Source organism: Papio anubis, chromosome 12, assembly GCF_008728515.1.
Source record: "Papio anubis isolate 15944 chromosome 12, Panubis1.0, whole genome shotgun sequence".
NCBI lineage: Eukaryota > Metazoa > Chordata > Mammalia > Primates > Cercopithecidae > Papio > Papio anubis.
Window position 1 is genome coordinate 83430725 of NC_044987.1, and position 14610 is coordinate 83445334.

The following is a 14610-nucleotide window of genomic DNA, read 5'->3' on the forward strand; positions in this document are numbered from 1 at the left end:
CTCTGGGTAGAAAGTACATCTGGATGCCACTGCAATGAGCTTAAGCCTATATTGTGATAGCTTTGGGTTTTGAAAAGCTTTAGAAGAAAAAAGCTCTGTGGCTATTGAGTTTGGTCACAGTAGATATCTGTTAGATGGTGAACTCTCTTTTATGTTCTACTTCAGATTATATCAAGTTTGCTGTATTAAAATAGCAGATATAAAGCCTTTAGATTCTGCTTTTAATCAACAGAGTCCTTGAGAGTTCAGATAAAGCCAAACATTCAAAAACTCATATCAAGTGCTTTTTCTGCTTCATCATATGTATGCACATCAGGCAACTAGAAAAAATATAACATTATTTATATAATCATAAAAATAGACATGGGCAAATCTAAACAGATCTCAAACACAGGTAAAAGCCCTCTTTCCTTGTTTTCATATCTTATAGACTGTAGCAACTTTAATATTAAAATCTAGAATTATTTCCAATGGAAATCATAATTATTTAAAAGCAGGAAAATGTGGGATAAACTTGCATCAACAAAATGAGGAAATTAAAAGTATGAAAATAATCTAATTTAAATCTAATTTCATACCTTTCTTCAATGCTCATTAAGGATAATGTCAATTAAATGGATAGCTGTGATGGTAGGTGTTGTGCAAATAAAAGATGAACTGAAATAATTTGGGAGATTTAACTGATAAGTTATCAACCATAAAGAAGGCTCTGAAATTTCTGTTTTAATAGCTTTCCGAGCTGTTGAGCTTTCTAAATAGAGAAACTTTAATAAATTGTATAGATTCTTGTCCAAACCCCTCATATTATGGCTAACCATAAAAGTGTTGCTCTCTTTTTTTAAAAGTAAATGACTCAATTATTTTCAGATTTCTCTGTATATCAGACAGTTTTTTTAAATAAATGTCAAGTTTTATTAGAGACTTTCCGGTTGTATCTCCTTAACAACACATTGAGTGAGAACAAATGATCAAGTCTTGTATACCCTTAAGCTTTGGAGGAACACAGACAGAAGGCAGCAAAGGGGAAGGGATGGTGCTGTTCACCAGTTGGGTGTGCACTTTCAAGCAAGTCAACACACTCTTCTGATTTTGCTTTCCCATCTACAAAATGTAGATTTATCCGAGCCTCTCTCTCAGGATTATTCCCTATTTCAATTAAGCATTACATATTTGAAAGATTTGATCCTAGGCACTGAGGTTTCATGGTAAATAAGACACACATAATCTTCTGCTGGTTGGTTTTTTTTTTTTGTTTTTTTTTGTTTTTTTTTTTAGCTTATATTCTAATGGAAGAGAGAGAAAATGCGTAATTAAATAAATGTATAGAATGTCATATTCTATGAAGAAAAATATGTTAAGGCAAAGGATCAAGAATATAATTTCATCACATATAGTGACCAAGGAAAATGTCTCCGAGAAAATGACATATACCTAACCTATCAAATGTAATTACAGATGTTTAAAAAATTGAGGATTGGAAATCCTTATATATGCAGACAAGAATACTATAACCCTACTCTTTAGCTGAAAAATATCAAAAGAAAAGTAGAATTTACTTGGAATTTACCCTTAAGTTCAGTAAGCTAGGATAGAATGACAAGATACTGTGTTGTAGTTCAAAACATAGCCCCTACAAATACTTAAAGTCAAACAAAAAAAACAGCTCCAGGGCTTGTTGCAATAGTGCTGTTATCCATCTCTCTGAACATTTCAGGAAGATTGCAAACTAAAACAGACTCTCTCCACTATACAAGAAGCACAGTTACTCTAAGAGAATATATGAATGTTGTTTCACACAGGGGCCTGATGGCTGGCAGTGACAGCTTGGAACAGTTTATTGGGAAGGCGAAAGTGCCTATGTGGGCTCCATTAGTGATGTATGCCCTGGGTGTTAGGGAGATGAATGGTGCCTGACAGACCTTTATTTCCCACTGCAACTCTATAAAATCTGTTTAATGCCTATGTTGTCTCTCAAAGAAAATCTTGTGTTTCCCCTTGGCACAATTACACCTATTAAACAAATATTGTGTAATGTAAAAAAAAATCTCTATCACTCAGAAGCATCATCATTTTTTTCTCCACTGAAAATAGCCTCCCTCCCACCATCCTTATTATAGATGCAAAGCCTTTTTTGTGATAGGGATGTATAATGGTGGCATCTCAGTAGAATTAAACAGTACCCTGTGGCTGCCAATAGTCTGCCATTAGCTTTGCTAATGGATGTATTGTAATTATCTATTTGCTTCTCTCTCTGATCTCTGGACTGGACTTCTTGACAAAGGAAAATATGTCCTTCTGTATTCCAAGTGGTCAGCACACCACCATAGGCACTTAACAAGTATTTTACGAATGAAAAAATGAGGAGCTGCCATAGCAGTTATCCAACTGAATGTATGCTGGTGGTGGGAAGAGGAGGAGTTTTCATCATTTTTCTAAACATGATTGCAGCTGCTGTGAGAGCAATCCAAGAATATGATTTGCCATACAAGTCTAATCAAGAAATTCCTTTTATGATCTCATTTTCAGACAGATTAAATATAACTGCCAAGCAAAAACTCAGGGTGTAAGATCCCATAGGCACTGCAATTGTGAATCCAAGTGGTTTCAAACAAGCACCCAGCAGACAGCCGGCTGCTCTGTTCATTATCAGGAACAAATGCTGAGCCTTTGGACAGTTTATCTAGATCCTGGGAATCATATGCCCAAAGAAGTGTCATAAAGAACGCAAATTGGCTCAGACACAAAGTCTAATGTAGTCCCCTTTAAATTCAAAATACTTTCCTGTTTAATGACAGTTGAAAAATTTAATACATTTGCTTCTATTCTCCGAAAATATTAAATTAATTTTATGTGTTTTGTTTTTAATTTTCTGTTCATGCTTCAGCTATCTTACTTCCATTTTGGCACACAAATTACCATTTTAAATGAATAATTCTAGAGTGAGTCAACTTTTAATAATATGAATCTGGTACCCTTATTTCATCAGTTTAAAGTTTTCCTATTGTTAATAATGTGTTACTCCATTCTTTCCTTCTGTTTTACTGTGGGGAGTCTTGTTTTTCTGTTTACTTATTTGTTCCTAAAGTCACTGTTGTTAAGTGTATCTTGGACTAACAAGAGGATACTCTCATGTTACAAACCTATCTTCGGTAAGGGGTCCTCTCTTCCAAATGGCCTCTGTCCACTTTTTCCAAAGGTCTCTGCTCTTTTCATTAGCTGCCTCCTTAAATTTGTGGACATGCATCCTCCCTCCGGCTGCTACTGCTTGTATCAACTGTGCTCAACGATCTTTGTTTTTAATGCCTGTAATAACAGCTGAGACCAGATGGCAAATTGTGGTGAAACAGTATTACAGATTTAGATATAAGCAAAGAGAAGTACAACATAAAATAGAAATAATTTAAAATTTCTAATAAATCCCGCATGTCCAACCCTACTTCCATGGGGATTCTATTGAGAGCAGGGTCATTTCCTTATAACATTTGCCAACTTTTTCCCCATTCCCAGTGGTAATGGTGGTGAAAATGCTTTACAGAAGAGTGTCTCCATGCCTGCCTCTTACAGCAACTTTCCTTAGTTCTAACGTCTTGGCCCTTGATCCCTTCCTAGAAACCTTTGTTAAGAGTAAAATACCCACTTTTTCAGAAAAAATAAAACAAAAAGCATTATCAATCCACAAGAGTATGGTCTTATCTAATAACACTATTTAAGAGATCAACTTGTCTTAAATAAAACAAGACAACACCAGTACCTTTAGAATTTTAGAATTTTCCACCTTATGTACCATTTTGTGCATAGTATATGAAGAAGATATCAACAGTCTTACCCTGTTTGAGATTGATGACATCAGGTTTATTCATGTCCTTATTTGATTAGTTTCCCTGTCTTTTTTTATAGGACTCATATTCTTTCATGTTTTTCTTTTCTCTTGGCTTTTATCTTTTGACTATGTTATAACTCCACTTTCCCATATCCCAGTGGACAAGTAATTTGGAAAAAATATTTGTGGAATAAGTAACTTGGAAACAGTATCACCTAAATTCTCCTTAGGAAAAGTACCACTACTTCCAAATGAGCAACAAAAGAGCAAGAGATGCTTCAGAAGCATATTCTTCTCTCATCATTTCTATTCAACTTTGTATCAGAAATTAGCTAGTAGAATAGGAAAGAAAACAGATTAGAAAAGAAAAAATAGAACTCTTTCTTTTTGTAGATGTTGTTATTGACTACACAGGAAATCCAAATGAATCCACAAAAACCTCTAAAGTCTGGTAACTGTTGTGGAAAATCACATGATAAAAGATCAATATATTAAAATCAATTTAATTTCTGTATACTAACTAGTTGCTGGTATTTCAATTTTATTTCAACTGGAAATTGAGATAATAATGAAACAGACCACTTCTAATAGTAACCCCCCAAAGATCCTTGGATATTAAGTTAACAAATATTTATAGGATTTGTATGGTGAAATTGTAAAGTGAAATTCCCAGAGAACTCTGACAGGATCTCTGCCATTGTCACTGCAGCAGTACATACCCTTGCTGCCCTTGGACTGGGAAATAAACAAATACCCTGATCACTTTGCTTATACCCCCAGCATGCTGTAGCTACCTTATAGAGGGGAGGCCAGGCTCTTTAACTCGTGAGCCCCTGGACCCTGCTCTTCACCAGGCAAGGCCCCTGGATTGGGTCTTGCAGTGCAACTGCCCTACCCCTGGTTGAACATCCCCATTGGCAGTGGATTTGTGTCTCTCTAAGGTGGAGCTCCCAGAGGCAACTGACAGCCCCTCTGCCATTGTCACTGTCCAAGTCACTGACCCTGCTGCTCCCAAGCTGGGGAGGGGGCAAAAAGCCTGAGATCGCCCCAGAGCTTCAGTGTGCAACCTGAGTGCCAAACTTGAGTGGAAGAGGAGCCCACACTTTCAGAGCACTGAGAAGTGGCATGCTTGCAAATGCAAGGAAATATTATACATAGGAACCACAAAGCTGAGTAAGAGCCTAACGACTGGCTATAACATTTAAGCACCATCTACTGAATTAACTCTCAAACTATAATAACATAAATAATTTGCAAATATCCCTTCCTGTGAAAAACAACGGCAAGAATTCAGCCACAATAAAGACCCTGCACAAAACCTTGGCCCTCTGAAAACATCCAGAAATGAAGCCAAATGACTGTACTCAATTTATAATTACAGTTAAAAGAACATCAGCTCTCACACATGAGAAAGAACCAGCACAAGAACTCTGGCAACTCTAAAAGCCAGAGTGTCTTCTTACCTCCAAACACCACACTAGTTGCCCAATAATGATTCTTAACATGAATGAAATGGCTGAAATGACAGACATAGGATTCAGAATCTGGATGGCAATGAAGATCATTGACATTCAAGAAAGTGCTGAAATCCAATTCAAGAAATCTAAGGAATTTAATAACACAATTCCAGACATGAAAGGTAAAATAGCATTTTTAGGAAAGAAAAAAACTGGCCTGATAGAGCTGAAAAACTCACAACAAAAAATTCCATAATACAACTGGAATTATTGACACCAGCATAGACCAAGCTGAGGAAAGAATCCAGATCTTGAAGACCCTTTGAATCAACTCAATCAGACAAAAATAAAGAGAAAAAAATTTTTAAATGAACAAAATGTCTTGGAAATATAGGATTATATAAAGAGACCAAACATACAGCTCATTGGCATCCCTGAGAGAGAAGGAGAGAGACCAAGTAACTTGTAAAACGTATCTGAGGATATGGTCCACAGAAATTTCCCCAACCTCATGAGAAGTAGACACTCACATTCAAGAAATTCAGAGAATCCCTGAGAAATATGATAAAAGACTGACAATCCCAAGATACACAGTCATCAGATTCTCCAAAGTCAATGCTAAAAAAAAAAAAAAATATTACAGACACCTCGAGAGAATGGGCAGGTTACCTACATAGGGAACTCTACCATGCTAACAGTGGACCTTTCATCAGAAACAAGCAAAAATAAAATGGGTGATTGTATTCAGCATTTTTTTAAAGACATCCGATAAAGAATTTTATACATAGCCAAACTAACCTTCACAAGCAAAAGAGAAATAAAATCCTTTTCAGATAAGCAAATGTTGAGGGAAATCATTACCACCAGACCTGCCCTACGAGTCATTGTTAAGAGAGTTCTAAACATGGAAATGAAAGATCATTACCTTTCACCACAAAAACATATTTAAGTACATAGACCATTGAGATTGTAAAGCAAACAACATGATCAAGCCTACATAACCACCAGCTTACAACACAATGACTGGATCAAATCTACACATACCAATATTAACCTCAAACATAAATAGGCTAAACACCTCCCTTAAAAGGCACAGAGTGACTGGATAGATCAAGAAGCAAGACTTAAATATGTGCTATCCTCAAGAGACTCGGCTCACATACAAATGATACTCATAGGCTCAAAGTGAAAAAAAAAAAAAAAAAAAAGGATAAACAACTATCAAGGAAACAGAAAACAAAAAAGGTTTATTAGTCTTATTTCAGACAAAAAAAACTTTAAACCAAAAATGATCAAAAAAGACAAAGAGGGACATAATATAATGGTAAGTAGTTCAATTCTGCAAGAAGACTTAACTGTCATAAATATACATGCACCTGGCACTGGAGCACCCAGATTTGTAAAACAGGTTCTTAGAGACCTACAAGATACTTCGATACTTAGAGTGGAAAATTTTTAACACCCCACTGATGCCATTAGACAGATCATTGAAGTATAAAACTAATAAAGATATTTGGCACCTAAACTCAACACTTGACTAAATAGATCTAACAGGCATCTACAGAACCCTACACTCAACAACAAAAGAATCAATATTCTTCTTATCTGCAAATGGCACATACTCTAAAATCAACCACATGCTTGGCCATAATTCAATTATCAACAAATTTGAAAAAACTAAAATCATATCAACCACACTTTCAGACCACAGTACAATAAAAACAGAAGCCAATACCAAGGAGATCTCTCAAAACCATACAATTACATGGAAATTAAACAGTCTGATCCTGAATGATTTTTGGGTAAAGAATGAAATTTAGGCAGAAATCAAGAAATTATTTGAAACAAATTAAAACAAAGATGCAACATAGCAGAATCTCTGAGGCACAGCTAAAGCAGTGCTAGGAGGAAAAATTTATACCACTAAATGCCCACATCAAAAAATTAGGAAGTTCTCAAATGATCAACCTAATATTGCACCTAGAGGAACTGGAAAAAAAGAACAAACTAATCCTAAAGCTGAGAGAAGAAAAGAAAGAACCAAAATCAGAGATAAATTGAATAAAGTCATGAGAAAAGTCATAGAAATTTCAACAAAATGCAAAGTTTGTCATTTGAAAGTATAAATATGATTGATGGATCATTATCTAGACTAATAAATAAAAAATAAGAGGAAATTCTAATAAACACAACCAGAAATGACAATGGGGACCTTACTACCAATCCCATAAAAAATAACATGGAAAAAACACTCAGAGACTATTATGAACAAACAACTCTAAGCACACAAATAAGAAAATCTAGAAGAAATAGATTAATTCCTGGAAACATACAGCCTCTCAAGATTGAATCAAGAAGAAACTTTAATCTTGAACAGATGAATAATGAGTTTGAGGCCAGGTGTGATGACTCACACCTGTAATCCCAGCACTGTGGGAGACTGAGGCAGGCAGATCATTTGAGGGCAGAAGTTCAAGACCAGATGGACCAACATGGTGAAACCCTGTCTCTACTAAAAATACAAAAAAGAAAAAAAAAAAAATTAGGCGTGGTGGTGCATGCCTGTACAGCTACTTGGAGGCTGAGGCAGGAGAATCACTTGAGCCTGGGAGACAGAGTTTGCAGTGAGCTGAGATTGTGCCCCTGCATTTCAGCCTGGGCAACAGAGCAAGGGTCCATCTCAAAAATAAATAAATAAACAAATAAATAATAAGTTCAAAAAATTAAAATTTAAATTTTAAAAAATGAGTTTGAAATTGAATATTAAAAAACCAACCAACCAAACAAAAAAACCTACCAAAGAGCCCTGAACCCAAGTGATTCACAGCTGAATTCTATCAAACACATAAAGAAGAACTGGCACGAGTCCTTGTGAAAGTATTCCAAAAAATCAAGGAGGATGGAATCCTTTCTGATTGCATGAGGACAGTATCATTTTGATACCTAATCTTGGCAGAGACGCAATAAAAAGAAAACTTCAGGCCGATATCCATGATGAAGATAGACGGAAAAATCCTCAACGAAATACTATCAAAGCAAATCAAGCAGCACATCAAAAGCTAATGCACCATGATCAAGTAGACTTTCTTCCTGGGATGCAAGACTTGTTCAACATAAACAATTTAATAAATGTGATTCAGCATATAAAAAGAATGAAAAACAAAAATTATATAATCATCCCAATAGATGTAGAAAGGTCTTTCAATAAAATTCAACATCCTTTCATTTATAAACACTCAACAAACTCTGCCATGAAAGAACATATCTCAATATAATTAAAGCCATATACAACAAATCCACAGCCAACATCATACTAAATAGGCAAAAGCTGGAAGCATTCCCGTTGAGAACAGGAACAAGATATAGATGCTCAGTCTAATCACAACTCTTTCACTACTTCCAGTCCTAGCCAGAGCCATTGGGCAAAAGAAGGAAATAAAAGGCCTTCAAATAGGAAGAGAGAATGTCAAGCTATCTCTCTTCACAGATGATAGAATTCTATAACTAGGAAACTTCATAGTCTCTGCCCAAAGTCTCCTAGAATCAATAAACAACTTCAGCATGTTTCAGAATACAAAATCAATAACAATTCTGTAGAATAATAATGATTAAGACAAGAGCAAAATCAAGAATGCAATCCCATTCACAATAGCTACAAAAGAAAAAAATACCAGGAATACCTAGGAATATAGCTATACTAGTCCATTTTCATACTACTATAAAGAAATACATGAGACTGGGTAATTTATAAAGTAAAAGAGGTTTAATAGACTCACAGTTCCATACGGCTAAGGAGGCCTCACATTCATAGTGGAAGGCAAAGGAAGAACAAAGGCACGTCTTACATGGTGGCAGACAAGAAACCATGTGTAGGGGAACCGCCCTTTATTACACCATCAGAACTCATGAGACTTACTATCATAAGAACAGCATGGGAAAACTCCACCCACATGATTCAATTACATACCACCAGGTCACTCCCACAACACATGGGGATTATGAGAGCTACATTTCTGGATGAGAACACAGCCAAACCACATAATTCCACCTCAGTCCCTCCCAAATCTCATGTTCTCACATTTCAAAACCAATCATGCCTTCCCAACAGTCCCACAAAGTCTTAACTCATATTTGAAATGGTAGAAATTGGCCAAAACCAAGGTGCTACAGGGCCCATGCAAGTCAACAGGACAGTCAAATCTTAAAGTTTCAAAATGATCTCCTTTGACTCCATGCCTCATGTTCAGGTCATGCTGATGCAAGAGGTGGGTTCCCATGGTCTTGGGCAGCTCCACCCCTGTGGCTTTGTGGAGTACAGCCCTCCTCCTCACTGCTATCACAGGCTGGCACTGAGTGTCTGCAGCTTTTCCAGATGCACGGTACAAGCTGTCAGTGGATCTAAAATTCTGAGGTCTGGAGGATGGTGGCCCTCTTCCCATAGCTCCACTAGGCAGTGCCCCAGTGGGGCTCTGTGTGGCTACTCCTACCTCACATTTCCCTTCTGAACTTCCCTAGCAGAGCTTCTCCATGAGGGTCCTGCCCCCGCAGCCAACTTCTGCCTGGTCATCCAGGCATTTTCATACATCCTCTGAAAACTAGGCAGAGGTTCCCAAACCTCAATTTTTGACTTCTGTGTACCCACAGGCCTAACACTATTAGTAAGCTGACAAGGCTTGGGGCTTGTAACTTCTGAAACAATGGCCTGAGCTGTACCTTGACTCATTTTAGCCATGACTGGGACACAGGGCACCAAGTCCTGAGACTGCACAAATAAGCAAGGCCCTGGATCCGCCCATGAAACCATTTTTTCCACCGAGGTCTTTAGGCCTGTAATGAGAGGGGCTGCTGTGAATATTTCTGACATGCCCTGGAGATATTTTCTCATTGCCTTGGTGATTAACATTTGGCTGCTCGTTACTTATGCAAATTTCTGCAGCTGGCTTTGACTTCTCCTCAGAAAATGGGTTTTTCTTGTCTATCACATTGTCAGGCTGCACATTTTTTGAACTTTCATGCTCTGCTTCCCTTTTAAACATAAGTTTCAATTCCAAACCCTACCTTTGTGAATACATAAAACTGAATGCTTTTAGGAGCACCCAAGTTATATCTTGAATGTTTTGCTGCTTACACATTTTTTTTTTTTTCACTAAATGCCCTAAATCATCTCTCTCAAGTTCAAAGTTCCACAGATCTCTAAGACAGGGGCAAAATGCCACCAGTCTCTTTACTAAAGCATATTGAGAATCACCTTTGCTTCAGTTCCCTATAAGTTCCTCATATCCTTCTGAGACCACCTCAGCCTGGACTATTTGGTCAAATTATTCAACAAGTCTCTCGGAAGCTCCAAACTTTATGAAATCTTATTGTCCTCTTCTGAACCCTCCAAACCATTCCAACCTCTTCCTCTTACTGAGTTCCAAAGTCATTTCCACATTTTCAGGTTACTTAATAGCAGTATCCCAATCTACTGGTACCAATTTACTGTATTAATCCATTTTCATACTGCTATAAAAAAGTGTTCGAGACTGGCTAATTCACAAAGAAAAAGAGGTTTAATGGACTCACAGTTCCACATGGCTAAGGAGGCTTCAAAATCTTGTTGGAAGGGGAAGGAAGAGCAAAGACACATCTTACATGGTGGCAGCCAAGAGAACATGTGCAGAGAAACTGGCCTTTATGAAACCATGAGATCCTATGAGACTTATTAACTGTCATGAGAACAGCATGGGAAAACTCCACCCCCATGATTAAATTACCTCCCACCCCATCACTCCATGACACATTCAGATTATGGGAGCTATAATTCAAGATGAGATTAGGGTGGGGACAGAACCAAACCATATCAACAGCTAACCAGGGGGATGAAAGAGCTCTATAAGAATTATGAAACACTGCTGAAAGAAATCAGACACAAACAAATCGAAAAACATTCCATGGTCATGGATAGAAAGAATCAGTATTTTAAAAATGGCCATACTACCCAAAGCAATTTACCAGTTCAATGCTATTTCTATCAAAATACTGTCATTTTTCACATATGTAGAAAAACTGTTCTAAAATTTATGATGAATCAAATAAGCACCCCAATAGCCAAAGGAATCCTAATCAAAGAGAAGAAACCCAGATGCATCGCATTACCTGACTTTGAACTACACTTTAAGTCCACAGTACCAAAACCTGATGCTGGTCCAAAAACAGATACACAGACAAATGGAACAAAATAGTACACTGAGAAATAAAGCTGCACACCTACAAAAATCTTATCTGCAACAAAGCCAACAATAAAGAAAGATATGGAGAGGACTCTCTGTATGATAAATCGTGCTAGAATAACTGACTAGCCATATGCAGAAAATTGAAACTGAACTCCTTTATTTTGTCATATACAAAAATTAACTCAAGATAGATTAAAAATATAAACAAAAACCTACAACTTTAAAAATTATAGAAGAAAACCTAGCAAATACCATTCTGGACTCAGCTATGGCATGATGAAGATTTCATGATGAAGATTCCAAAAACAATAGCAACAAAATCAAAAATTGACAAGTGGGACCTAATGAAACTGAAAAACTTTTGCAAAGAAGAAGGTGTCAGCAAAGTAAACAGGGCCAACAGAATGGGAGAAAAAAAACTTACAAACGATGCAACCGAGAAAGGTCTAATATCCATAATCTATAAGAAACTTGAGCAAATTAACAGACAAAAAACAAAGAACCCTGTTAAAATACAGGCAAAGAACATGAAAAGACACTAAACCTAAAACAAAAGTTAGAAAAAAAAAAAACAAAACCGAAAAAAGAAAATATCAATATTAAGACATTGATTTTCCTCAAACTGATCTATAAAGTCACTCTAATCTCAATTAAAATTTCATCAATATGTTTGGTAAATATCAACAACCCGATTTTAAAATCTACATGGAAAGGGAAAGAAACTAGGATAGCTTAAATAGCTTTTAAAGGAAGAGATTTGAAGGATTTGTACTGATTCCTTGCAAGGTTCACTCTAAAGTTATAGAAATCAAGACTATGGGTAATTGGTGAAATGCTAGACATATTAATCAAAGAAAAATAAAAGAACGTACAGAAACAGATTCACAAAAACATGAACACGTAATTTTGAAAGCATGAAGAGGCAATTCAATAGAGAAAAGATTAAAAAAACACACATGGCATTTGGACTAATGGATATACATATGCAAAATTAAAAACTTTGTCGCATATTGATATGATTTGGCTATGCCCCCACCCAAATCTCATCTTGATATGTAGCTCCCATAAGTCTCACATGTTGCAGGAGGGACCCAGTGGGAGATAATTGAATCATGAGGGCAGTTTCCCCCATACTGTTCTCATGGTAGTGAATAAGTCTCACGAGATCTGATGGTTTTATAAGGGGAAACCTTTTTTGCTTGATTCTCATTTTCTCTCTTGCCTACTGCCATGTAAGATGTGCCTTCTGCCATGATTTTGAGGCCTCCCCAGCCACATGGAACTGAGTCCATTAAACCTCTTATTCTTTATAAATTACCCAGCCTCGAGTATGTCTTTATCAACAGTGTGAAAACAGACTAATACACACATAAAACTTAACTCAAAATCAATCATAAGCCTAAATGTAAAAATAAAAGTGTATAACATCTCACATTCATTATGATTGCTACTTTAAAAAAAAACAAGCAAAAAATTACACAAGAAACACAAACAAAAAACTGAGCAATAATGAAAACAACCAGAAGATAGCAAGTATTGAAGATGATGTAGAAAATTTGAAACCCTTGTATACTGTTGGTGGGAATGTAAAATTATATAGCCACTGTGGAAAAGATTAGGGTGGTTCCTTGAGAAATTAAAAATACAATTACCATATGACCCAGCAATTCCACTTCTAATTATATACCTCAAATAATTAAAACCAGGGTCTCAAAGAGATGTTTCTACACCTGTGTTCATAGAAGCATTATTCACAATAGACAAAAGGAAGAGGCAATCAGGTGTATATGGACAGGTGAATGGAGTAACAAAGTGTGGTATACGCATACATACAGGCAACGTAAATCTGCCTTAACAAGGAAGGAAATTCTGACATATACTACAATATGGAGGAATCTTGACATTTTTCTGAGTGGAATTTCAGACACAAATTATACTATAGGATTCTATTTGTATGAGGTGCTTGGATTAATCAAATTTATAGAGACAAAAAGGAAAATGGTGACTTTCAGGAACTTTTGGAATGGGAAATGGGGAGTCACCATTTAATGAATACAGAGTTTCAATATTGCAAGAGGAGGAAAGATTTCTGGAGATGGATGAATGCTACTGTGGATGGTTGCACAACATTGTGAATGTATTTTTTTGCACTTAATTGTACACTTACAAATAATTAAAATTGTGATATTTATGTTATGTATATTTTACCACGACTAAAAAATTAGAAAAGTTAAGAAACAGAAATTATAAAATTTCCTGAAGAAGGTATAGGAGAACATTTTTGTGACCTTGAGCAAAATGTTCTTACGTTCTTAGATATGATATTGAAAGCACAATTTATACATTTAAAAAGATAATTTATATTTATTTAAAATTAAAACTTTAAAATTAAAATTTCCTGAAGAAGGTGTAGGAGAACATTTTTGTGATCCTAAGAAAAATGTTCTTATGTTCTTAGATATGATATTGAAAGCACAATTTATACATTAAAAAATATAATTTGTATGTATTTAAAATTAAAACTTCAGCCATGCATAAGATATACTGAAATAATATTTTCCCAGAACTTATGAGAATAGTTTTTTTTTTTTTCACTCCTGGCAAAGAAAATCTATGCAGAATATAAAAAGAACTCTCAAAAACTTAATAACAACAACAACAAAAAAACAATATAACATTAGGATTCCTGGGAGACTTCAGGGGTAGAAAATAAACAATAGTCATTTTTGTAGCTCACACTTTTTTGCCAATTGTCTGACTTACCTCCATTAGCATAAAGCAGCAACTGAGTTTGCAAAGGCCCTTGCCTGTCCCGTGATGCTCCTTGAACTTCCCTGAATCTTCAGCCAGATATATGTATTTGGCTTTAACAAATGGTGCCAACTTCTGCAAGATAGCTTTGCCACCAAGAACACACAATAAAAAGTAACATGAGTTTCAGTTTGTTGTGGAATTTCAGGTCATGCTTATGGTTTCCAGCATGGCCTTGATCTCCTCAGCTTTGCCTCTGTAGTTCACTGCTGATTGGCTGCTCTGTGAACTTCAAGCTCCAGCATCAGATAAAAGCCCTGCAGTGACTTCTTAGCTCCCACAATTGCAGGGAGCCAATTTCTATAAC